General features: G+C 36.6%; 1 long non-coding RNA gene across 1 annotated transcript; it reads right to left on the bottom strand.

The window, feature by feature from the left end:
• On the bottom strand, positions 1-25,492 carry LOC115606673. The gene is made up of 4 exons (XR_003990962.1): positions 25,416-25,492; positions 9,997-10,201; positions 374-481; positions 1-183 (listed from the first exon to the last, which is right to left on the bottom strand). It is a non-coding gene; the product is annotated as an uncharacterized LOC115606673 (long non-coding RNA).
• Between the last annotated feature and the right edge of the window lie 1,734 nt (positions 25,493-27,226).

The following is a 27,226-nucleotide window of genomic DNA, read 5'->3' as shown; positions in this document are numbered from 1 at the left end:
TTTCCTTTATACTACTTTTGTTTATGCAAGCTGGCCTTGCAGCTGAATTGTCTTCCACAGTAAGAGTGGTTTTCACTTTTTGGAAGCAGGCCACAGAATAATTTGTCATGAATTTACTAGATATATCCAGTTTGAGTAATTGAATACCCTGGTGTTCAGAACATTCACAGAAGCAGTGTTCATCTTGGAAGCAAAACAAAACCAAAGATAAGAGGATATACTACACCTTTTGGAAGCAGTAGAGAAATTTTAAGACAGCTTAAATGTACTCTGTAAGGGTTTCAGCAATATTTTGAAAGGGAGTTGCTAGAATGAGTTGTTCTTATGTGGTCCAGAGATGGTATTGGCAAAACAAAAGTCAGAAATAGCATACCTATGCTTCCTCACTTAAAACACCGCAGCAGTCAGTGTTGTGGCGTGGCAGAACAGCATCAATTACAGTTCATGCTTTCTCAGCTCTGGAAACCTCAGAGGTCAAATTCTGCAAGTTATAATATCTTTGTGAGTGTGACAGCCAAAATTGTTTAACTTTTTTCAGATACTCTTGTACCCATTGCAAATTAAGAAACTTCTTTTACATTTCTTGCATAGAAAAAGGAATATGAAGATAAATGACACACATAATCTTTCAAAATTTCCTTTCTTCCTTTTCCAATGTATTTATGGCCCAGCTCTATATTGAATACAACTGTATTATTGTTTTTTGTAGGATAACAAAAATTAGCTTTTGCCAAGACCAAGATTTTCCAGTAACTGGATTTGCAATTATTTAGTGCTCTTCAGGATCATCTCTCAGAAAAGAAATTGTTTTATTACTCCCATGCAGCCTCTTCAGCTACCCTTCTAATAGTAGAGACCTCTTAGTCTACGTTTCTTCTTCCTACCTCTTTTTCCCACCCTCAGTTTTAATACTTGTCAAATTACACCATATGTACATGTGATATAGTTACTTAAAACATAACTTTTGATACAAGCTCATGCAGCTTTCTAGCATAGGTAGAATTAATCACAAATTATGGTTCCATATAAAATACTTCTAAAACGGCGTATAGTCCTTGTTCAATGGAGTGCAACGAATGAACTTCTAGCAAAGGCTATACAAAGCAAAACACATTTTTTTAAGAAGCATAAGGAGATTTGCAATCTCCTCTAGCAATGAACCTTTTGCAGCAGAGACTTCCTCTGCTTGGAGTCAATGTCAGTAAACATTTTCAACACTGCTTTCTCCACTCAAGCTGAACGTTTATAACAGATCAGACAAAGTTACAAGTCTTTCACAAGGGTGAATAAAGAACTGACTAGCTACAGGTTACCTTTGCTAGTTAACTCTCAAACTAGCCATCTGCTTACTCAGGAAGCCAGAAGTAAGAAAGAATAAGGTGTAGTCCTTGATTTTGCTAAAGTTAGCCATTTTTTGCATTGGGCGAAGAGGTGCTTATGTTGAAAATCTGATCTCCAGAGTGACGCCTGGATGGGAGGATTTCTGGTTTCTCTTTCTTGGCATTGCCCTTAACAGCAATTGCCTTTGTGATCATGGCATTTATTTTTCCAAGCCACTGTTACACATGTTGGTATCCCACTTTCCAGGAGATAGTTAAACATTTGCTGGCTGATTGGAAGTACTGAATAAATTCCTTCTTTTCTTTGCTTGCAGGCACAGTTCCTGCTTCATCTATTAAATTGTCTTTACCTCAATCCACAAGTCTTATCTTCCTCATATTTACCCCTTGCCCTGTGGGACAGGGGAGTAAGCAAGAGAGTCTGGGTGTTCAGAAAATGGCTGGTGTCAACTGACAACAGTGGGCAATAAAGAAAACTAAGATGTGTACTAAATGGAGTATGACCCTGTAGAAAAGAACATGGGGAATCATTGGTTTTGTTTTTGTTAGGGTTTTTTTTTTCTTTTTTTGGGGGGAGGAGGGCCTTGGCAGTTTTGTGGGGGGTTATTTTAATATCTGCTGGACACACTACTACTGTATATCATTTTTGATAGTTGTTCATCTTTGTACCACAATAAAACTTGGTTTAGATTATCCTGACATTTTTAGCATGCTCACTTAAGGAAGATATGGAGGCAAATCTATCTAAAGTCCATGCCCAGACTGCAAGATCTCAGAGGATAAAAATTAATGGTTACAGTAAAAGGTATAAAACCAAGAGATACAGACCCTTATAGTCCTGGAAAACTCTAACCTGCATACTGCCCCATTTGAGCTGCCAGCTTTTGTGATTTTCAAGCAGATTCTCTGACTAAAATATAACACACATATATCCTACTCCCGATGCCATGAGCAGATCTGATGCTTCTGCAGTAGCTGACAATACAGTTCTCTTTCACTGTTCTCACAGGACTAATCCAGAACACATAACTTACTAAGTCTACTCTGAAAAACTAAGAACTGAACAGAGCATTGATCCTGGACCAGATTTTCATCCAGGAGGTGGCTGGTATGAATTGAGCTTATTGTGCCTCAGTATAAAGGATGTATTATCACCTCTGTTATTGCTGAAACTACTTTCTGGAAATGTAGAGTACAGATTATCCTCCATGTTTGCAATCTGGCCTCTTTGACTGACTTCAAGTTCAAATTTGCTGAGATAACCCAGCTGGATGAGACTGCATTGATTTATAGCAATCCCACAAATAAAATAGACACTAAGGCCTGTTCTTTGCAAGTAAGTTACAAATAAAAAGTTTTGGAAAGTAGTCTGTTAGAAACTCAGGAGACTGTTTATTGAAACCTCATGTGATAAAGAATATTGAAGATTGCATTAAAACATGTTAAGCTTGTGAAAATCATTTGGTGAAATTACTTACTTTGCTACAACATTTACAAGGCCTACAGCAATAAAAAAACAAAAAAAAAGAGAAGAAGGTTCAAAAAAAGGACAGAGAAACCAGTAAGGCACAGGTACAACTGAAACTTGTACCTATCTTGTGATAACTTTTTTATCTGTGTGCAAGTATACAAACACATCCTTGCTACTGTGGTAAACTTTACTCGTACTATTATTTTCACAATCAAATGTAATATGAGACATATTTCACAAGAATTTGACATAAAGCCAGATGAAAACAGTGCCTAGTCTGAGAGGGTAATGTTCATAAATTATGCAGTCACTGATGGAAAGGCCGTTTGTGTTTTCATATTCTTAAAAATATTCTTAGTGTTTGTCTTGTTGATCGATGCTGCTCTTTCCATACTTCCCTTCACCTCCTCACTCTCTTACTTAGGCACTGGTCAAGTGGCAGCTCAGTATAGTCTGTTGAGATGGAAAATCAGTTGGATCCAATAAAGAGCTATGCTTTTAAAATTTGTGTATGTCAATACACATGTACCAGTGCTATGGAAAACGGAATAGAAGATGTGGTGGTTTTGCCATGGCATAAGTGATCCAATTTACTTTCAAGCTTAAATCTTCATATTACGCTTGACTGGGAATATCTCATCCTTTTTTCATCCAGAAAAGCCCAGCATAAATTCCAGGAGGGGACTCAACCATCTGGGAGTTCAAAGGCAAGTGTTATTATGTGACAGGAATGAGCAGCAAGACAACACTAAGGATCCATCACAGGAGCTACAAGTCTGTGGCTGTATTCTTAAGTTGTAAATAACATCACCATAAGGCAAAAGGTTTCTACAAAGACTTTGTGATTCTGCAATCTGATTACACTTTCCTCCCCAAACACTGATTGAAGCATTTTTCATAGAAAAAAGTAGTTTATTAATATATTATATATATGTACACACACTATGTGTGTATAAGTATGCATGGTATATAATACCAATATATTTTCATGATGAAGTGAAAAAGTGTTCTAATTTCCACCCTTCTTGGATATATTTGGGAAATTGCAATCAGTAGTCTTAGAAGTCAGTTTTAATGAAGCGATAAACTTACAGACACCTTTCTCAGAAAGTCATAACTTCTAGAAAAAAAGATTTATCCAAGAGCATCATCCATTCTGCATGAACACCACAAGCCCGATAAAGGAATTATTTTTTTTCTTGTTAATACTTTTGGGCAATAAAAATGACACAACCCTGCAGAAAAGGACTTGGGGGTGTTGGTTGACGAGAAGCTTAACATGAGCCGGCAGTGTGCGCTTGCAGCCCAGAAAGCCAACAGTATCCTGGGCTGCATCAAAAGAAGCGTGACCAGCAGGTCGAAGGAGGTGATCCTGCCCCTCTACTCTGCTCTTGTGAGACCTCACTTGGAGTACTGCATACAGTTCTGGTGTCCTCAACATAAAAAGGACATGGAGCTGTTGGAGCGAGTCCAGAGGAGGGCCACGAGGATGATAAGAGGGCTGGAGCACCTCCCATATGAAGACAGGCTGAGAAAGTTGGGGCTGTTCAGCCTGGAGAAGAGAAGGCTGTGTGGTGACCTCATAGCAGCCTTCCAGTATCTGAAGGGGGTCTACAAGGATGCTGGGGAGGGACTCTTCCTTAGGGACTGTAGTGGTAGGACAAGGGGTAATGGGTTCAAACTTAAACAGAGGAAGTTTAGATTAGATATAAGGAAGAAGTTCTTTATAGTGAGGGTGGTGAAGCACTGGAATGGGTTGCCCAGGGAGGTTGTGAATCATAGAATCATAGAATCATAGAATCGTAAGGGTTGGAAAGGACCTTAAGATCATTTAGTTCCAACGATGCTCCATCCCTGGCGGTGTTCAAGGCTAGGTTGGACAGAGCCTTGAGCCACATGGTTTAGGGCAAGGTGTCCCTGCCCATGGCAGGGGGGTTGGAACTAGATGATCTTAAGGTCCTTTCCAACCCTTACGATTCTATGATTCTATGATTCTATGACACAGTGAACCTTATATTTCTCTTCATCATATAATTCTGTGCCTTTATCTTGGGGATTTATAAAATTTCTGTTCTCCTGCAGTAGTCCCTCTATGTTCAGCACTGGATTTTACTGCTCTATTAGGGCAAAAATAGTCTTGTAGTTAAGACACAGAACTGAGACAATTTTAACCAAATTTACAGCTAAATCATTGTCAATTTGTCTCATTTCCACTTACAAGAGGACTGCACTTACATTGGTTATGAAAAACTTCTAAAAGTCTCTGTTTGAGTGGTAATATTTGTGTTACATGTACTTCTGAAGACCCGAAAAATATCGTTGTTGGAAATCAGATCAAGTACTCAAACATTTAAATACTTTTCTTCAGTTTCTTGAAATAATTGCTCAGACTTCCAGGAAAATTTATTCACAAATTTGAGAGCCAGAAACAACAAAACCACAATGTTTTTCCTTTGTACCAAACCAATAACCCTCCAAATCAACCCTGTTGGATGGCAAATAATAGGTCAATAAGACAGAAGACAGTTGGTTTTGTACACATTTCTTACAGCAAAGTATTTTCCTGAGGTGGTAAGGTTTTCACAGTAATAAATTGTTAACTCACTACTGACTCCAGAAGTAAAAAACCAAAGTGTCTGAATTGATAAGTGCAAGGAGATCTTTTTTTTGTAAAGATATTTTTTTTTTTTGTAAAAACATTATCTTTTTTTGTAAAGATAACTGAGATTTTACGTTTTCCTCTTCCTTTATTTAGGCAGGCCTACAGGAGTTGGAAGTCATTCAAGTTCTTAGAAAATCTGTTTACAGCAGTTTTCATCTTCAGGTATTTTTTTTTGATTGTACACTGGGGACACTTTTTTATGCCATATTTGGGTTTTCAACGGCCCATCACTGAGGCTGTTATTGACCTTTTTTTCAAAGGAAAATAGATGTCCTCATCAGTTCTAAAGTCATCATGCAGCACTTCATCAGGATGATAAGGTAGCTATGCAAATGTATTTAGAGTGTAGGCAATCCTCAAAATAATCTTTCAGTTGCTGAAAAACAAGTACTCCAAATGGGCAACCACTAAGAATGTTACTCAGTTGTTACTGTTTGCAAGATATTTGTTAGAGTTTGAGGTAATTTGATTCAGCTGATCAGCTGTTGAGATCACAGCTAGTTCTTGAACCGTGGTTAAAATTGTTCTTAAAATTGTTTCCACCTCTGTGAAAATTATCTTCCTGACACTTTTTCATCCTTTCTGAAAGCCTTTACTGTTGACTGCAGATGGTACCACCTGTATTCAGTTTGTGAGAAAACTATGTATGTAGGGTGGCCAGTCACTCCTTTCTCTTAAGCCCTAGCCTGCCCACACACTTTTGCCCTAAAGTAGTCAACAGCAAAAAAGAAACAGTTCTGGCATTTGGTATGGCATTTGGACTTCAGCCAAACTAACACATCCTAAAATATCCAAAGGCTGTGAAACAGTTCAGATTCAAAACTCACAATAGTAACATTCAGCTCAACATCATACCAAAATATAAACATATTTCAAGTAAGTCAGACTTTTTCTAAAGTGCCTTAATGAAAAAGTCTAGTCAGGTCACCGAGGAAACTTTCATGGTTTTTTCTATTTCAAACCAAACTACAATTCGTCTTTCTTCTTACTATAGGAAACAGCTATTTTGAGACCTAAAAGATCATTCTTCACTACTTAGAAAAGCTTCAGTTAGGACATAGTATAATAAAGTAGGCATAACCCGTGCAAGAAATCTTAGATAAGGCCAACATAACAATAGAGTATACAACTGTTAAGTGCTCATCAGTGGAACTAATGCTTACAGAATCTGACTCTTCCTTAATCTCTTTCAAAAAGAGATTTAGAAGCTCTTTCTTTCATTTTTAAAAAGTTGCTATGGGGGACATCAGTAAACTGAAGCAGCTTACATCCATCAGGGGTGTCCTTTGAGTTTTAGGGAAAAGATTAGCCAAGACTGTCTATTACTTATCATACAGGTAACTAGAACCATCTTCTTGCTTTCTGTTGCACCTCCTCCCTAATGCTTTTCTCTGGCTGCTTGAAGATTATATCACATATCATCACACAATTCAAATGCTTAAAATCTTAATTAAAAGATCACTGCATAAATATTCGGTCACCATTTTTTTGTGTTTGCTTACACCAAAAATGACTCTTGACACCTATGTCTCGACTTTGTTCTTGCTTACCTTCTCACTTTTTCAAAAGTAAATGAAAAACATACATGACTAAACATGAAGAGGGCAGTGTTATGTTGTGGTTTGCTCATACAGATTCCTTCCCTAGGGTTTCTACTTCTCTCTACTTCTCACTTTCTGATCATACTAAAGCCTTCCTCCTGCACTGCTCTTGGCTTTGCTTGACTTAAATGCATTTTCATTCTTCTGCAGTCTCTCTTGCAATACAGTATTGATGTCTTAACACTCTATACTTTATTGGCAATTAAGCAAACATTGCGGATTATTGAACAAACCTGGACCTAGCTATATCCAATTAAAGTTATCATTAGGCCACAACAGACATCCTTCCCATACAAACACTCCTACTTCTAAAATACCTTGTCAGTGCAAAAACATCAGCAATGTTCTTTTCTGACCCCTAGTATAGCTCTTTTTATGCAATAAAGCATAAAATTCATTTACTTACACACACACCTTTTTTTATTCCTGGGGATCTACAACCACAAATAAAATAACAAAAAACATTGTGTTCCAGTTCATTCTTAAATCCATTCTTTTTGACATTCCAAAGGTATAGTCTGTGATGACCACAAACATAATTGCTGATACAGCTGCAGACCACTACAACTTTTGCTTACTGTTCAAACTAATGGCAAAACAGCAGTTGACCGCAGTGACAAACGTGATATACTGACCACACTGGAAAACATTTATCACTGGTGTAAAACCTTTGGAGACCATCCTTAGCCATAGGATATATTTGGTTCAGAAAAATTTCTCTGTATTGCATTAATAAGTTAAGGATGTAGTTTTATTAACATTAATATACCAGAACATTGAAGTCTACCATATTAATAATCACTGGAATGCTGATGTATTTCAGGAGCCAAAGCCTATGTCTGGAAAGCATGTTAAACATTTAGAAACAACTCTTCCTGCATTGCTTTCTGTAATTAAAACCTACTGAAGTATAATTTTTGTGTATAATATTTTTCCTTCCCTTTGTCTAAATATTTATTTAATGTTGTCATGTACTGCTAAACAGCTGCTACATTCAATTTTAGACACAGCTCTGTTTCAGCGATGAGTGAAAAGATTCCTAAATGTCTATTTTCAATCATTACTATTAACAAAGAGCTTGAAAATTAATGCCTAAGCATTGGAAACTCCTCATTTTCTGTTTCATAGCCCTTCTACTCTGAGATGTTAAACTTGATAGTAATTTTAAAGCAGACCCCTATAATAAACAGTTAGTCTGTAATGTTTGTTGTAGTTTTAAGATACTTTTTACATGAGCTGTTCCTTTCCATCAGAACAGTTGTTCTTAATGTGTCTATTATCTCTAAGTCTCACAGGTCAACTCCAGACCTAGGACACATCCAGTAGCAACCCCATTGTAATGGAAAGGAATGGCACTCTCTTGTACAATGCTTTTGTTTCATAATAACATCATGTATTTGCCTTGTTCACGTTTAGAAAAATGCTATTTTCACAACTTACGGAGTAGTCCTGTCTAACAGACCTAAGAGCATGCACACAGGAGAAGAAAATATATATGTGTATGTGAAAAATATGTACTGTCTCTAAATAAATGAAGTATATATATTGCAGCTGCACTAATACTCCAACATAAAACCTTGGGATATTTAGTTTTTCAGCCCTTGTTTTCTTTTAGATGACTTTTGTGGCTGGGAGTCTTGACTAAGAAAGAAATAGGATACTAAAAGAGAGGATCAAGTCAGAATGTATCTGAAAAAGCATGTAAAAGTAGATGGGAAAATAGTTCTAAAAGGCCCTCAGCTACATCATATCTGTTTTTTTAAACAGTGTGACCTTCGATAACCACCTCATACTTCACTGCTAGTATAATATTGTATATTTATATATGGGATCATTAATAGCACAACTGCAGTGTAATTGAATGCAGGATTCACTAACAACATTGAAGTTAAAATACCGCAGGAATATAAAATTCCCTTTCAACCTTGCTTAGCCTAATTGAGGACTCCCCACCATCCCCCTTTTTTTTTTCTTGTTTTAATAGTCTATTTCAGTTAGCATTGCAACAGGGAAAGCAGGGAAGGAGAGGGACAGAAGAAAAGGTTTATTTTGATAACATTCTTGTTCATATCGAAGAAGATTGCATTACATGCAGCTTGATCCCCTGATACAAGCATTCGCAAAGAAACAGCAGCAGACCCCAGTTACAAGCGTTTCCAGCTTTCAATCTAAAATGAGGGTGTGTGACTGTTTATTTAAGGTGAGGGCTTTTTTGTAAGTGAGATGTGTTAGGGTAGTGATGCCCAATTAACTAACTGATCTGATTGATTGATAAAAAGCTGAAACCCCTCGTAAAAGGAAGAAAGGTCACTTTGGAAATTCATGTAATTTCCTCTTGTGATCATCCTAATTAGCTTCTGATAAAACTGAGAAGTGAGGTGGGGAGTAGAAGGAAAGGATTTGGTTCTTGATAAGTCTATGTGAGAAATAAATGAAGCAGCACATGATTAGTTGGAATATGTCAAATACTTGAATCCCAGGTATGTCTTCTTTTTATTTCATTTAAGTGCAATGAAGTTTAACGGAACAACAAATGTATTTTAGTTCCTCTCCAAGGACTGCACCTTTGGTGACTGATTTTTATAAACAATTATTTCAAACTAGTTTACAGAAGTTTATTCCATCGTTTATTGTATGTATCCCCAAGATAGCTATTAAGGAAAAGAAAAATCCAGAATTATCAGGTGGCTTAATTAGTTTTATTTGTTCAGGATTTATGAAAAAGTCTATCTATAAATATGATAATTAAGTTCCATACAAATTGTAAATGCATTAGACAAAGTTCTGAAAGAATAATGTACACCAGCTTCAGTAGCTTAGAAATATGGCTGGTGATGGTTAGACAGCCACAAAAACAAAAAAACTATTTGTTCAGCAAGGAAAATAATGGAAAACAATTAATTGAGAGCTTAGAAGTCTTACCTGAGAGAAAGTGAGAGGATTGAGGTGCTGAGTGCTTTCAGCTGTTCAAGTGTACCAGTGTTAGGTGGTCTTAACACATCAAAAGCAGCACAAGATTATGGTTTCAAGATTCTGTTGGTTACATTTCACAAGAACAGTATCGCTGTTCATAACATAATGTGATGACCTCAATGATCAAATACTGAAGTCCTTTCTAGGGCTTGTGCTGGAATTTGAGAGCAAAGACAGAAGAGCAGATTACTACAAAGAAAACACATGCAGGTCCATGAGCTGGTCATGCTCAGAAAACTTGCTAACCAGTATATTCACTTCAGCATTTTCATAAGCTCTAACTTATATTACAAAAATAAGTTTTTCCCTCCCTTTTACAGCTTATCAATAATTTCAACTGTTGCAGAAAAAAATTAAAATGGACAAAGTCATACCTTTTCTTTGTATCATTTTAAAGTTCCACCACATTCTGTCTTTTAGCTTGAGTGAATTGCATTATACAAATACGGTCAGCAAAATGTAGCCTGAGCACCAATAGACAGCCTGAAACTTTAACCTGGAAGTTTTTTCTCTACATCTTCAACTTAGAAATGCCTTACAATAAAAGACTTAGCCAGAATTTCACACAAGTATGAAAAATTATTTCTCTTCTGTTAAAGCTTACTTTTAACATTTATGGAAGCTTTACTTTGGCAGAATCCCTATGGCTGCAATATTTGCTTTCAGCTTTTGTTCTTCAGTGTTAAAATGAAATTATTTCTGTCAGCTTATCAAGGAACAGTTGTTTTCCCTTAAAATTTTCTTTAATGTATCTGGAAGACTATTTTATACTGCTGCATTTTCAAAACAAATGTTTAACTATGCATTTAAGAGCATCTCAAGGATGGTGATAATTATCACAAACCATATTCTTTTCTTCCTTTACTCAGTCTACAAAACACTACAGAGAGGAGGTCCTGCGCAATATTCTGTGGAATTACCATAGGCTAAATTGTTACTCACTGAAAGCAAGGGCTCAGATTTGCTTCTCAAAATATGTTGTGTATGAAGTATACTAGTACATGTTTACATTTTGAGTTAGAGATGAAAGAGATTTAATTTTAATAAACAATAATTTGCTTTGGTCTGGAGTTGAAGAAGCTTGCATTACAAAGATCTACTGCATTTGACCCTCACCTTAGACCAAATTGAGAAGTTCTCTCTTTGTTTCCCAGCCTCTTACTCTTAACCTTCCAACTAACTTTGGAAAGACAAGATAGCATGCTTAACAGCTAATTAGGGGCCTTGACATGAAGTGAGAGAATAGAAGAAGGTGGTTTTGGTCAAGAAGGTGATTAGGAAGAACTGAAAGACATGATATCCTTCTCTCTGCTGTGTTCTCTCTCTCCCTTCTTGGAATAAAAGAAAAGCCATTCGTGTGATTTTCCCAGTATCAGCACCTGCTTTATCACCACACTGACTCCATCATCTTTCATCCTTTATCCAGTTTTCTGCTTCTAGATAATTTTGAAAAGGAAACAAGAGCATTTTCTCCAGTTCTATTAATTATATGGGAGGATTGGCAAAAATAGCTCACAGACCTTTATTATTTGTAAATCCCCTCTATCTGGAACCTAAAACTGTACTAACAACAGAAGCAAGTCATAGTGATACCAGTGTCTTTCTTTTTCATCAATTAGTTGATACAGCTATCGCAAGTGTAAAACAGAAAACAAGAGCAGAAAGAATTTTTAGATACTAGTACACCTGTACAGATGTTCTGTATTAAAATGTAATTATTAGAGCTATAAAAAACCTCAGCTGTATATCTTTCAAATAACACAGCAGCAGTTTTAATCTAATTTTCAAGTAGATCTGCTGAACATTCCCCAATCTTTTGAGTCACAGGCATGAACAGAGATAGTTTCTCAAAGCAAAAATCTTCAAAAAATTTGTAAACTTGCATATAGCAACAGCCATATTGTATCTGATGAACAGTCTGTCTTAAGCAGAAGGCTTTTTCAGGACTTAAATGAAAAAACTCATACGTTCACTTTAATCCCTTGGCCTAGAACTGATTTATAGACTTCAGTTCTCATTATTACATACTTCCTCTAGAATGGAATTACAGAAACTGAGAAGTCTTTTCAGAGGAACTAAAATTTAAAAAACTCAGTGACAGAACCAAAGGTATTATGTTTCTTCTGCCCATTCTATGCTAATAAGTGTGAAAATTGTTCTTCTGCATCAAAGGAAGGAACAAGAAAGAATAGAAAACTTTTTACTCAAGACTAAATATACAATCTATTTTTCATAAAATTGAATGTTTTCCATCGTATTTGCAGGTCCTTAGAGTTGGTGGGAAGCCTGTGCTAATTCTGTAAGGCAGAAACAGGAGCAGACAGGCTCTATTTGGGGCAGTTTTTCCCTATTGGAAAATAGAATTATGTAGCTTTATCATTCTTTAACCAATGAATTGGTTGGTGACAACCAACATGGCTTCACTAAGGGGAAATCCTGCCTGACCAATTTAGTGGCCTTCTATGATGGGGCTGTGGAACTGATGGACAGGGGCAGAGCAGTTGACGTCATCTATCTGGGCTTGTGTAAAGCATTCTACTCTGTCCTGCATGACATCCTTGTCTCTAAATTGGAGAGACATCAATTTGATAGATGGACCACTCAGTGGATAAAGAACTGGCTGGATGGTCACACTCCAAGAGTTGTGGTCAGTGGCTCAATGTCCAGTTGGAAACCAGTAACGAGTGGTGTCCCTCAGGGATCAGTGTTGGGACCTGTCCTATTCAACATCTTTATTGGTGACATGGACAGTGGGATTGAGTGTGCCCTCAGCAAGTTTGCCAACAACACCAAGCTGTGTGGTTCGATTGATATGCTGGAGGGAAGGGATGCCATCCAGAGGGACCTTGACACACTTGTGAGGTGGGCCGATGCCAACCTTATGAAGTTTAACCAAGCCAAGTGCAAGGTCCTACCCCTGGGTCGGGGCAATCCCAAGCACAGCTACAGGTTGGGCGGAGAAGAGATTTAGAGCAGCCCTGAGGAGAAGGACTTGGGGGTGTGGGTTGATGAGAAGCTTAACATGAGCCAGCAGTGTGCGCTTGCAGCCCAGAAAGCCAACCGTATCCTGGGCTGCATCAAAAGAAGCGTGACCAGCAGGTCGAAGGAGGTGATCCTGCCCCTCTACTCTGCTCTCGTGAGACCCCACTTGGAGTATTGTGTACCATTCTGGTGTCCTCAACATAAAAAGGACATGGAGCTGTTGGAGCAAGTCCAGAGGAGGGCCACGAGGATGATAAGGGGGCTGGAGCACCTCCCGTATGAAGACAGGCTGAGAAAGTTGGGGCTGTTCAGCCTGGAGAAGAGAAGGCTGAGTGGAGACCCCATAGCAGCCTTCCAGTATCTGAAGGGGGCCCATAAGGATGCTGGGGAGGGACTCTTCCTTAGGGACTGTAGTGGTAGGACAAGGGGTAATGGCTTCAAACTTAAAGAGGGGAAGTTTAGATTAGATATAAGGAAGAAGTTCTTTACAGTGAGGGTGGTGAGGCACTGGAATGGGTTGCCCAAGCAAGTTGTGAATGCTCCATCCCTGGCAGTGTTCAAGGCCCCGTTGGACAGGACCTTGGGCGACATGGTTTAGTGCGAGGTGTCCCTGCTCATGGCAGGGGGGTTGGAACTAGATGGTCCTTTCCAACTCTAAGTATTCTATGATTCTATGATTCTATGATTCTATGAAATATATTAGACACTTGCATAAGATAGATAATTGACACGGAGCATTCAATGCCAAATTAAATGCTAAACACAGGTTTTTAAATCCTTTCGTGTCTTTTAAAATATAATTGTTACATGCTGATTAATGTATCATTAAGTAATTCATTGCCTAAAATTGTGTTGTAAATTCCTCTTGCTAGTGTCTAGAACTGATACAACTTTAACTTGGATGTTTGAGACGTCTATATGTCTCGAGTAAAAGACCATCTTGCAAAAGAATGTACACTAAAAAACCCAGAAGTCTGTGGAAACAAAAAAATTATGAAGTAAAATAGAAAATTGTTGACAATGGTAGATAAAAATTCATTTTCTATACAGTTGGAAGTTTTTCCACTCAAGTGAAGTTAGACTGTAAAACAGAAAATGAATCATCAAGGCAGCCTAATTAATTTACTTCCTAAGGAATTTCAAATGCTTAACTTTACACTTCAAATGTTAATTAAAAAACTACACAAGTGGTACTTAGCTCTATATTTATTTATACCTATGAAAATAAAGCAAATATAATACACTTTGCACTGCATATAAATTCTGCTAAATAAACTGTCAGTACATACTTCCTGATGCATACAAGGGACTGATTCTTTCTTCTGAATCTGTCAAGAAACTGCTTCAGAAAGTTTCTAGATTCCTGTCAGTAGCATAAATCCCTCAAAGTATAAACATACATGTATGTGCATTTTGAGTGTAAAACAAAACATGGAGACAGAACAATTTTCATTGACTGGTTCCATATTGAGTAAGTGTCCTTCATTTAGGAGTTTATTCTTTGCTCTAATTCAGTTTTAGATAAATACCCAGCTATGTCAGCTGGAAGAGGCGAAAGAAGAAACTGTTTCTAAAAGATTATTGGTTATTTTAAATTCCATATTCAGTCATATATTTTCATCACTTATGTTCATTTTCAAATGCTGCTGCTAATAAAAGATGTCTGAATTTATAGTTTAGCTATATTGAAATCTGGAAAAAATCAGAATAGGTTTTCAATTTTTTTTGTATAAATGGAAAATATTATTTCTGAGTATGGATATTTAAGTATATTTGGATTATATTTGAAGCTGTAATTTGGCAGTCTGTTCCTTTGTCACAAAAACAGTGATGAAAGTTTTCCTAATATATTAGAATACATAGTTGGGGCTAAAGAAGCTATTGAAGTTGATACTCAGGGTGGTTAGTTATATACAACATACTGAACAAAATAGCAAAATAAAATTTGCTCTGGTTGCAAATTGCCACTTCTTATGGTTGATTTCAAGATTAAGGTAGCAGTCAAGTGTTAAACTCTTGTTAGTTTTCTATTTTTAAGCAGTAAATGAACCCCAACTGAAAATTTTATTGTTTTCATGTCCGCTTCCTACAAACATTAGCTCAGGAAGTGGTAAAGCTGGCACGATTACCTATGGCCTTTTCAGTGACTAATGCCAAGTGATTTCCTGGCTAGTTATAGACAATGGATTAGGAAATAAGCCTCGTGACCAGGAAACTCTAATGATTTTTATAGATTTTTAATTACAGCTCACTGGCCTAAAACAATAGATGTAACAAGGTACCTTTCAGTTCATGATTGCAATCCCTATAGCTAGTGATGGACAAGCAGTTAAATGTCCGAAGTATCTTTTTTAGCTCAAAGTTTCTTTTCTTATATTAATGTCAGACTGGTGTCAATTTTTTTTCATCATTCCCATTTACAATAAAACTTCAATTTTTTTCTTAATGTACACTAATATGTTGGAATGCCATACAAAATTTACCACACTAATCATATGCACAGTAGTATGAATAAACAGTTATATACACCACAAAACCAATTTTCATAATTGGAGATTTTCAAGAAAAGGGGTTTTGATTTTTTTTTGTTCTTGCAGACAAACATTTGTTTCTTCTTTCACTTCAGCTTGGAAAAATGCAAGTTGAATAACAAGCAAGGAAGCTTCTATTTACTTCAACGGGTTTGATGACAGTGGGGCAAAAATATCGGTCCATGTCTCTTAAGCTTCAAAGGATCTTGTAGCTACTTCAATTCTTAACAGAAGAGAGGGCAACAGACCTGAGAGAAAGTTATGAAAATATTCCTAAATATTTTTGTATACGCACATCATAATTTAGTGGTATTTGCTTTAAATGTAAGTTTAAATCATTTGTACATTTCTTGATGATGTAACATGCTTTGTTATTTAAACTTTCTTGATGGTGTAACATGCTGTGTTATTTAAATTTCTGAGTTGTGTACATTGAAAAATAGAGAAGGAGAAAAACTTCATAACTGCAAGAGATCTTCTAACCTTATGTAAGCCAGTGAAAATACTCTGCTGACTAGAATGGCAAGAGGAATTCAGTGGAGCTTCTGTGAAAAGGTATAGGAAGAACTGGTAAATTTGAGGTCTGAATTTCACAGGACTTACAGAATGAATTACAACTGAGAAAAGACAGGAAAAGAAAATTGCAGTAAAATGAAGAAACAGAAAGAAACACTATTTCGCTTACATGGAAAGAAAGGCTCAACATTGAGAAACTGTGGTTAGGCTTCCTTGCCTCAGTTTCCCTAAGAAAGTTTTTTGTGACATAGAATTAGCTCAATTTCTTGTTTGGAAAGTACTTGGAAGTGTATTTTGTTGAATGATTCTGTAGAAATGCAAAATGGTGTATCTTTTGAACAGCTACATTGTCTTCACAACAGAGGTTAGAGAATGGTTTTTTTTAAGCAGACTATGCTGGGGTTTGTTTGTGTAATATTCTGCTCAAACTCCGAGTGTTGCTGCTACGCAACTGGCCCCTTTTGGAGTTTTCAGAGATCTGATGGAGGAGGAAATGGCAGAAATCAGCATGTATAAACACACACCCCAAATTAAAATCATGATGCCATCAGTACAAGAGTTAGTTTTCCTATAATTAGATATAATTAGACCTTACAAAAGGAAAAAAAGGCATAAGTGGTCTTTTATCCAGTCTTTCTCCCTTACTCTTTGTGGACACCACTCCTAATATCCACAGCAATAAAAGAAATAGCAGTCAGATCAAAAATTTAGACCTCAAGCCAAATTAGAGAAGAAATAAAAATACCATTTTATTCACAGAGAATTGAACCCTCATATCAAGAGGATCCCTTCAGGAAGCATCTAAGCACTTTTTGTTTGTATGGTTGATTTTGGAACTTGGCACATAGGATTTCTGTATGCTTAAATTCTATTTTCCTAGAGAATGCATATTGTTATAAGTATTATATATATATATGCACGCTACTATTTTTCTTGAAGCCACAGTATGTATGGCTGCATATATTACAGCTTGAAGACAAATAGCCTTGTAAAGAACCAGATCTGTCATTAAGATTAACAATAAAATAAAAAAAATCTTTCGTGGGCTAAATTTACATCCCTTGTATATTTGTGTTTCATATTTGGGTTTTTTATTTGCTGAGAGACTTTTGGCCTTGAGAATAAAGAATAAATATAGAGAATAGTGTTCTATACTATTGAGAATGAACCATGTCCTGGAAAGTTTTCACTCTCAGAGACTGACAAAACTCAACGCTTAGGAAAGGACAAACTGTTTGAAACATTACAGTTCCAGTTGTTGACACCACAGAAGAATGAAAGAGATATTTGAAACTCTGTGTGTCTACAATTTTTGATGGGTAACATTTAATAAACACTCAAAGAAATGGCAAGGGACTGCTTAAGAAATTTGTGAAGCAAACTTTGAGGACTAGGATACAATACTTTGTACAGAAGAAAGGACTTTCTAGAGAAGACTGTACAGCAGAAGAGAATATTTCATCTCACTTTCCCAATGGTGAACAAGAAGATTAAATGAAAATGAAGTCAGAGAAAGGAAATTCCTGTTTCTGTAATAGCCAGAAATATAGTAAATACTACTGTAAGCAGTAGATGTGTTGAAGTCTAGTATCTTGTATTTGGATTGCTTCATTACCTGATAAAGCAAAAGCTCCATTTGAAGCTTATTCAATGCTAAGAACAGTTGAAGTGATGTTTGCCAATTTAAATTCTGTACTATTTTTTTCAGATTGAGCTAATCACAAAGTTAATCAAGGCAGTCTGTCTTTACCATGTTTTTCTATTTTCACAATAATTTCAGGGAAATAAATATTTGAAGCCCTTCCATCTCTGTCAAAGTAGTCCATTTTGTCAATAAACACTGTCATTCAGAGGGAGTTGACAGATACAGAGAAGGAGACAAACCATGATCTCATTTCCTTCAGAGACCAGAAACGACAAAAGTTTTTATAAACACTGTCTCAGCTTGCCTGAACCTAAAGAAAGGTTCAGATCAAAATCTAGGCAAAGCTCTTGGTCGGATGCTATTTATTTTGAATGACTCTACTCATTTTTAATATTGTTTTGAAACAAAAATTACGATGAGAAAACCTGTGCAGTAATTCCCATGACTAAGCTTCCCAGGGGTTAAAGTTTCCACAATCTTGAGCAAAACATTAAAATGTTCAGCATTGCTGTCAGCACAATACAGCAATTAAAGGTCTAAGCAATGTCAGTTACATTTGTTTATTTCATATATGATATTTATCTTTTCCTGGATTTCAAATGCCTTCTGATCAGCTTTCTTATCCTATGAAAACATCTGTACAGAATTGTTTCAAATGAACAGAAACTTGCCACAATATCTGTTCAACTGTCACACAATCCAGGTCATACAAGGTGCAAAAATGCTTATCTATAGGAGAACAGTCTGAAATCACCCCTTCTGTAACCTCAGTGAGTGCAATTACAATTTCGTTTTCAGTGGGGAAATGACTTGGAATTTGCAGTAGATTTTTCAAAGTCATCTTTTCCAAGACCCTTGGCCATTGTGCGGACAGGAATGCATAATTTGGAAGAGACCACAGAAGAGCTACGATTCCTCAGCTTGGAGTTTTATGTGTTTTACACAAGATTTGGTGCTGCACTATAGTGCTCCAAAGAGTGGATCCAGTTGTATCTATCAGCTTTACTATAAAATCTATAATTAGTTCTGGGACCACAAATCAGAACCAGTGACTCAATCCTTCACTCCTTCCCCTTCCAAAGTCTTACAAACTAAATCCTGTTTAGAATGAAGTTCTGCTCTGGTTTACAAGGTATATGACATCACAAAGTATAAACGTTGCAGTATGTGATGGCTTTTAGCTTCTTCACAGCATTTAGCATTGGGTGCCTAAATCACTCTTACAAGTGGATTTTAGAATCTAAATTGGTTGAGTGCATTCTAAAATCGTACTTGAAACAAATACTTCTGTTTTCTCTCCAGTTTATGAATATAGATCTAATATAGATCTAAATGAATTTAGATCTAATAAAGATCAATATACATGCTATTAAACAATAAGTAAATCTATACTGTGGAGGACATGCATTCTGAGGTGCAGCTATTCACACTGCAGAAGTGTTCTACATCTCTCTTGAGCATACATTGAAGATTTTCTTCAGGAACAATATGGATGCACATTTCAACATGTACCCAATTTAATAAGAACCTGGGTAGTGTATAAACCTGAAACCTGGAGCTAGTGTTTACCATACATCATATGATCTTTGAAAACCTCACTTTTCGATTCAGTTACCTTACTAATAAACAAGAATTTGCTTTGTAACTAGTAACAGTAAATTAGAAATTAAGAGAGTTTGTAATCAAGAACCAAGATCAGAAGGGGAAAAGGCATGCAAAGGCATGGGTCTTAATTCAGATTAGCTTACACTTTTACTTCAGACACGTCCAAAACATACAGGTTTGAATGTGTTCTTCAATGCTAGCTAATATGGATATCTGAAGTTTTCTGGTCATACATGTGGGACATATTCCTGTAATTAAAAAGAAGTTTTATCACAAAACTTCTTTGAATTTAATTACATTATGTGTTTGCATCTATAGCCACTTCAATATGCGCATATGCATGTGAAAAAGCTGCACAGACAAATCTACCAAAAATACAGGAGTATTTGGAAAGTTAAGAAAGCTTTTAATTAAGAAAGCTTTTCAGATAACGCGATAGAATTTATGTGAGTTTTAAAGTCACAGAAATTATGAGCCCCAATCATTAATCGTTCACCTCCCCCTTACTTTTGTACTGGTAACCTACTTCTATCTTAAATAATCTACCCCATCTATAAAACAGGAATAAAAAAGTTCAGACATGATTAGAGAGTAATGGAACTGTGCCTGCCAGAAAAATACTTAAAAAAAAATCCCAAACCAAAACAGTGACAAAATCTAAACACAACATACAAATATCCATGAGTAATAGCCTGAAATCTTAACTCTGTTTAGATAGTTAATCTGAATTGCATGGCCTCAAGCCACCAAAAAGTAAAATGCATTGTACATACCAAAAAGATAATCTGACTTTTGTCAGCTTTCCTGAAGTGCAAGTTTAGAAACTCATACATGGAATAAAAAGTTATTCTGGAACAATTTAGAAGAGGCCCTTTCTGTCTTGGGAGTCTTTCCAATTCTCTTCACCCTTGTAAATTTAGACTCCTATCATCCAATTTCTCACACAAAATGCTTGTTCTCAGATATGCAATCCATCTTTTTATATGACTTCCTGGTCATTTAAACAGTTTTTCAATTGCAGACTTAATCCTGAGCCCCCAAACTATTTCTATTGAGTTTATTTTATAACTACTTACTTGCCAGCTTCCAGAATTTACTACTTTACTTATATATCACTGTTAAAGCAGTTTTTTAGTCTCACTCCACACTACTGACATGAGGACTTTATTCTCTACAAGCTGTGTGCTTGTAGATTTTGGTTACTCACCCCTCCTAAAAAAAAAAGGCATTGAAACCAGTAGCCAAATTAAAAGGAGATTCAGCCACAGATACCACAAATTGTCTAAAATCTTTCTTAACTTTCCTTTTCAATTATGCAGAGCCTTGCATTCATCCAACTCATTTTCAAGCCATTCATTCTTTCCATGTTTTTCTTTTCTGTATTAAAGATCCTTTTAGTACCTGTTATTTTAATAAATGAGTACTACTAAGAGAGTTACAGGCCACAATACAAATCACGTCTTGGTCTTCTTTTAGACAAAGTGCTTCAAGTCTTTCATTCCTAGGCAATTTTTACAGTTCTCAGAGAAGGTTGTGGTTGCTTTCTACACTTTGGACAACAATTAAATTCAGTCACAAGTGGGCCGAAATGTCTGTGACAAGTACCCATGAAATTCAGAATTGTGATGAAACTCCAAAATTAAGCTCCAGCCTCCCAGCTGCAATTTCATTGTGTAAGATTCAGCTTCTTCCAGCCATAATTCTTATGGAAACTCCAAATGGTGCAACAACTTCAGAAAATATGTATTTCTATCCTGTAACTTGCATTTACTCCCCACCTTGCCTGCATGAGTGCAAGTTAAACACATTACAAACCTTAGCTCCCTGTTCTAGGCATTTTCTCACCACTGCTTCTTTACTTTAACCATTTTTCCTCCTTATAACAGCTTCAGATACTCAATCTCATTTAAGGCCTTCTAGTCTTCCAAAGGGAGAAATATCTCTAAGAAGTCCAGCATGTATTAAATTCTAAACTCTTGGCTTGAATTCATAAAGAATCTAAGGACTCATTAGAGCTGCCAGGAACAGATTTATATATATTGAGAAAAGGGATAAAGGGAGACGCTATAACAAGAAGTGGTTTTTTTGGTTAAGTTTTTATACATTCAGCATTCATAATAATTAAATACAGTAAAATATGTGGCTAGGATCTGTTTCTTAGGTTGCTGTACTTGGCATGAGAATTTAGTGAGCTAGCAATCCAGTTTGAAAGTGTCACAGGATATGAAAGTTGCAAGAAAGTCAAAGTTGCCTGAATATTTTGTGAGCATTATTAGTATTTTATGATGAAAATATCAATTCTCCATGACTGTCAAAATACAGAATAGTAGTGCAGTGAAAGGGGAACACGGCTATCAGAAACAGGTGGCAGTAGCTGTAATACTTCAAATTCTTCCATTGTCATAAGGCAAGTTCCATTATTTAAGGGGGTTCAAAACTTAACTTTGACCCATTTTAAACCTACCTGGTCTGTCCTTACTAAATAGAGAGCAAAGAATAGATAATTGTGGGGAAAAATCGTGGGTAGAAATAGAAATTTTTATTTTAGATCTGAGAAGACTTGCTCAAATGTTATTTTGCTGAAGAGAGGAGAATTATGAAGGTGCATCTGTACTTTGTAACAGAAAAAACATTATAAAAATTGTGGACATTTTGTGAAATCTTCTGCAGGGGAAACATTATTCCATGTCTAAAATGAAGCTGAGAATTTAATATTTTAGATAATTAAATCTTATTTAAGCATGCCAAAGATAAAGGACTTCTTTTTAGCTTTGTAAGTTGTATGGTTACACTGTCAGAGTAAAACGAGGTACCAAATAACTGAATGCAAGAGAAATAAGTCACAGCTTCCCATGCTTTCCATTGTATTGTAGTTTTCAGCTTTATACACTTTTTGCATGTAAGCAAATTTCCCATCATGTTGTCTGGTTAGCCACATTGAAAATAATTTAAAAAATAGCACAGAAACAAACCACTTATAAACATTTATTCTGTAAACAGACATGTTTCTGTTCTTCCTGAAAGACTTTTTTCTCCAGACTATCCTAAGACAACAACCATTCTGTTGAGCGGCATCTTAAATTAGTTAGGGAAACATACAGTGTGCCCTCCTATAGAGGCCATACTTCAGCTATCGCTTTCTGATCTAGGTTTAGACATGAAATAGCTGCCCAAGGACATAAAAGGTTTTTATATGAAATATAACTTGTAATATGTTATCAATAATTATTTTGTGGAATGTGGTTTTTTTTTTTTAAATACTTTAGAGACATGTTTTTTCTTATATAATATTCATAGAAGTGTAACATCTCTGTTAGAGGAAGGATACTTTCTTCTGAGGTGGTGTTTGTGGGAGATGAAATATGTGAGGTAAGTGGGGGTGGAGAGAACCCAAAGCATTCTGAAAAATATTTGTGCTTCATACATTTTATCTTTTCATGTGAACATTTTTACTTGTATTTCCATACAGCTGTAAGGTGGTTGCAGTGGCTTTTTCTAGCCAAACTGGTGGAATTGGGACAGCATCTTTCCAGGTGCTAAAGTAGAGATATCAATTCATGTTTCATTTCTTGCGGGGGGGGGGGAACCAACCCCAAACCGCCCCCCCAAAACCAACCCCAAAAAAATCTCACCTGTATTTCCAGTTTAGAACCTTTTCTTTCTTTAAAAGAATTTCCAATGCCTGTGAATCTTCCCTGCTATACCACAACAATTACATATCACAACTGATTTACATGTAACTTGCTCCACCCATTCTTTATTAAGTTGCAAGCAGGAGAATAAACATCATTTTCTGCTCAACTTCCAATTAGCCAGAGAGAGAACATAATTCCTGCTGATTGCTCTAGAAGGTATCTAGGAACTGTAACACCTACTTGAGTCAGTGCTGCTTCCATCTATTGATGACTTTGCCTATGCCTCGCTGTGCAGGCAGATTAAAAAAACAAACAAACAAACAAACAACACTATCTTCAGTGCATCTGTCAGCAAAGGATCTGGTAGAATACAGATATTCCACAGCAGGGTTGTGAAGGTTAATATTAGGGTATAAAGTGCTTGAGATCTTTATAGTGACAGCAGTGCAGATGCTAAAATGTTTCTTGATCTATTATGCAACAACTTTGAATCATCATAGAGACTGCATCCATAGCCAGACCATTCCTTCAGCAGTGCTTAAAAAGCAGCCATGTCAAAAGCATTTGAGAAATTAGAGAGAGAAAGAGCAAACAAAAGCTCTAGATTTCACTTGGAAGTACTCATCTGACACTTTGATGAGTTTTCTGAAGGGAAAAACTCAATTTGCCTTTTCTAGAAAGGCAGAAAAGAAAGTCTTAAGTGCTGGTAGCAATCAAATATTCTGAGCTAAGCAACCAGCTTTATGAGAAGGAGTGATAACATCTGCTTACATGGATGCTTCGATGCTCCTCTTTAATGCTTCAGTACTATCTTAGTTTGTCAAAGCTTGTATATTCTGTCCATTAACCCCTTCAGAATAAGCAAAAGTATTTCCAGCTATGTAAACTGAAAGGGAAATTTGTATTTCCTGCTGCTGAAATTGTATGGTGTATAAACATGTAATTATATACACAGACACACCTATACATATATACTTGCATTACTGCTGTTTACATTTGTTTGCCATTTCTACTGCACTTAAATTTGTGTGCAGTTTACTGTAGGACCTTGAGATAACTTAGTCTGGTGAGACACCTCATACACTGGAATTGCTTTTTAGTTTATATACTCTGCTGTTCCGTAATGCAATAAAGCATCCCTTAAATCTCTTCAGCAGTCCACCTTGGGGTTTAATCCACTTGAATTGCATGCAGAGCACTAATTGACATTGTCTGGTTTCATGACCCAGTCAAATGTTTTACAGTAATTACAGCAAACAATGTGAATTTGCTGCCTAAGCATAATCCGTGTCAGTGTCATGAAGAGTGGCTGTTGCTTTTTAGAAGCTTTAGGACAATAGTGACAGATGTTTTTGTTCAGTAGCTGATAATTTTCACTTGCAGTTGACCATCCTGTGGTGATGTTGAAACACTTTGTCCCTGCTTAATTTTATTTTCAATGTACTGTCAATAATGACATTTCTACATTCGTGTAACATATGCAAATGAAAACAATGTCTGAAAATTGTGTCTAGCTACTGTTGCTATGTGGATAATTTCTGAACATAGCTGATGTGTTTTAATGTACACCCATGGCAGACCAGAATTGCTTAGCAGCAGGCACTAAATGAGATTTTCTTTTGTTCTTGCTTAGTTTCTTAGACAGTAGCTTTAAGTATTATGGTCTTAAACAGAATAAATTTAGTTTGAAAACTGCAGTAATTTAATCAGGTTGCTGCAGAAACAATAAAGATACCTCCTTCCACTACCCCAAACTGAATGCCAGAGCATTTTGTTTAGGTATAATAACAGAAATCTAAGCATGCCTATGAGTTCTTAACCATCTTTGCAAGACTTTTCTCAACAGGTGGAAAGGAAAGTGAAGTGGATACACATTTAGTTTGAAATTCTCCTGAATTATGTTTCATAACTGGTTTCTCCTGATATGTTTTATTAGTACTTTGATTTTAATTACAAAGTTAGAAGCAAAAAATGTTTCAGAACTTCTCAAAAATGAGACTTTTGAAAGTCTTTGTACTGATCAACTTTGTCAGTTATTTCATCAGTAAACATTAATCAAAACATTATCCAGCTAATTGTCAAAAAAACCTAAAATGGAGTAAATGTTAAACAGCTTCAGCACTTCAGTAGAAAATTCTGCTGTACATCAGGGGTGAATGCATTAGTCTTGTAAAAATACTCTCTTTTACAATTGTCTTTTCTGCTCATAATCAAAAAGTTAAGCATAAGCACTACATAGAAGTTAAGAAATCCTGTTGTCGGTTGTTAGTCTTTGTGACTGTACTTCTACTAACAATGTACACTGTAGAGAAAGAACAACTTTCATGCAGGTTCTACATTGAACTAATGCAGTTCTGTAGAACTATAGTATTGCAGTTCTTAGAAAATAGGCCTGACCTACCTTATAATGTGCTTGGACACAAGTTATAATAAATAGGTGTTTACTCAGCTTACCACTCTAAATTGCTCCCTCTGGCCTTGGGCAGGTACAGTGCTGGCAGCCTTTCTCTGTCCACTTGATGTTGCTATTGTGGAGCATATGCAGCGGAAACGGCAGTTAGATCCTAAACCAGCTCTGAAGTAATCTGAAGGATACATTTCAGCAGCTGGTTTCCTGTGTTTTTATGAAATGTTTAACCCTTCCTTAGCAAAAATTTAGTGAAGTCTGAAGGGACCAGGACATGAGATTTTAAGATCCATCAGATTTTAAGAGCAAAACCAATGCCAATGTAAGGGCTTATTTCTTATCAAGACTTTGCAGCAGGAAACCTAGGAGAAAAAGAATTGTATAATGATCCAACTATCCGGTAAAAAAAAACCCAGAACTGAAACTCTAGTGCTATTGTTCATCCTTAAGAGTTTCTACTCTCAGACATTTAACTCATAAGAGTTATTACAGAAGATGGAATTACTTCCACTGCGTAGTAAAGTTACGGTCAATTGCAGAAAATCTTCTTATTATAGCATAATACATTAGAAATTGTGTCAACAACTTCCTGAAGATCAAATATAGACACATACTATAGTTCAATATACAAATAGCTTATCTAACTACTCTAGCGGTTAGATAAATGAAAAAGCCAAATAACAAACAAGAAGTTTTACTGTAACTGGATAGAATACAGAGTAGGTAATTAACAGAAGAATGGCAGCTATTATCTCCCTTCTCACTGTCTGTTTTCTTCAGCCTACCATCCATTCTTCTCTCTACTCACTGTTCCTAGGCAGATATTTCTTCAAGTAACTGCAGTAATGTTTTTACAGAAGAGTGAGAATTATCTTTAAACATGTGAATCCACCCTAAATGCACAAATTTATGGGTAAAGAAAGTTCTTCAGTTAGGATAAGCGCAGGCAAAGCTATCACATGGCAGGTAGTTCACAAGCTTGTTGAAGTCTACAGATAGCATGAGAGGCACTGACCTAGGAGCACCCAACTAGAATGGTTTAGGCGCTAAGCTAAGTTAGCATGAGTAGGAGCAAAGGAGTAAAAATGGCTTTATAAGGGCATGAAATTTGTCATAGGAGAGAAGACAAAGATTCAGACCCTTCTCGCCAATAGCTCTATATGGCATGCAGGCAGATCTTAATGCTTGCATATGGCTGTATGCATAATTTTCTTGTAGTCAAGGAGCTTCACAGCCTGGTCACTCAGTTCTCTTTTCTTTCAAATCAGGCCTGTATTTGTCCCTAGTACTTGAATAGTCCAACTGTTCTGCTGTGGTTGGTTGACCCTGGCTTGACTTCTGTCACTCCACCTCCTCAGCAGGACAGGAGAGAGAAAAATAGAATAAAAGCTAATGGGTCAAGGTAAGGACAGGGAGAGATCATTCACCAGTTACCACCACAGGCTTGGGAAGATTAGTTTCAGTTATTATCCTAATCTGATTTGATTAGTAATAAGAAATAAAACCAAATCTTAAAAACACCTTCCCCCACCCCTGCCTTCTTCCTAGGCTTAACTTTACTCCCAGTTTCTCTACCTCCTCCCACCCAGCAGCACAGAGGGGTGGCAAATGGGGGTTTCAGCCAGTTCACACATTATTTCTGCTGCTCCTTCCTTCTCAAGCTCTTCCCCTGCTCCAGAGTCGGGTCCCTCCTACATGAGACAGTTTCAAGCTAAATTTTCCAAAAGGGGTCTTTCCCACGGGCTACAGTACTCTGTAAACTGCTCCAGCACAGGTTCCCCATGGGGTCAAGTCCTGCCAGCAAATCTGTTCCAGCATGGGCTCCTCTCTTCACAGGTCCTAAGAAGCCTGTTCCAGC

Source organism: Strigops habroptila, chromosome 4 (assembly GCF_004027225.2).
Source record: "Strigops habroptila isolate Jane chromosome 4, bStrHab1.2.pri, whole genome shotgun sequence".
NCBI classification, from domain to species: domain Eukaryota; kingdom Metazoa; phylum Chordata; class Aves; order Psittaciformes; family Psittacidae; genus Strigops; species Strigops habroptila.
Note: the sequence above shows the minus strand (reverse complement) of the source record. Positions and strands in the feature narration are given on the sequence as shown.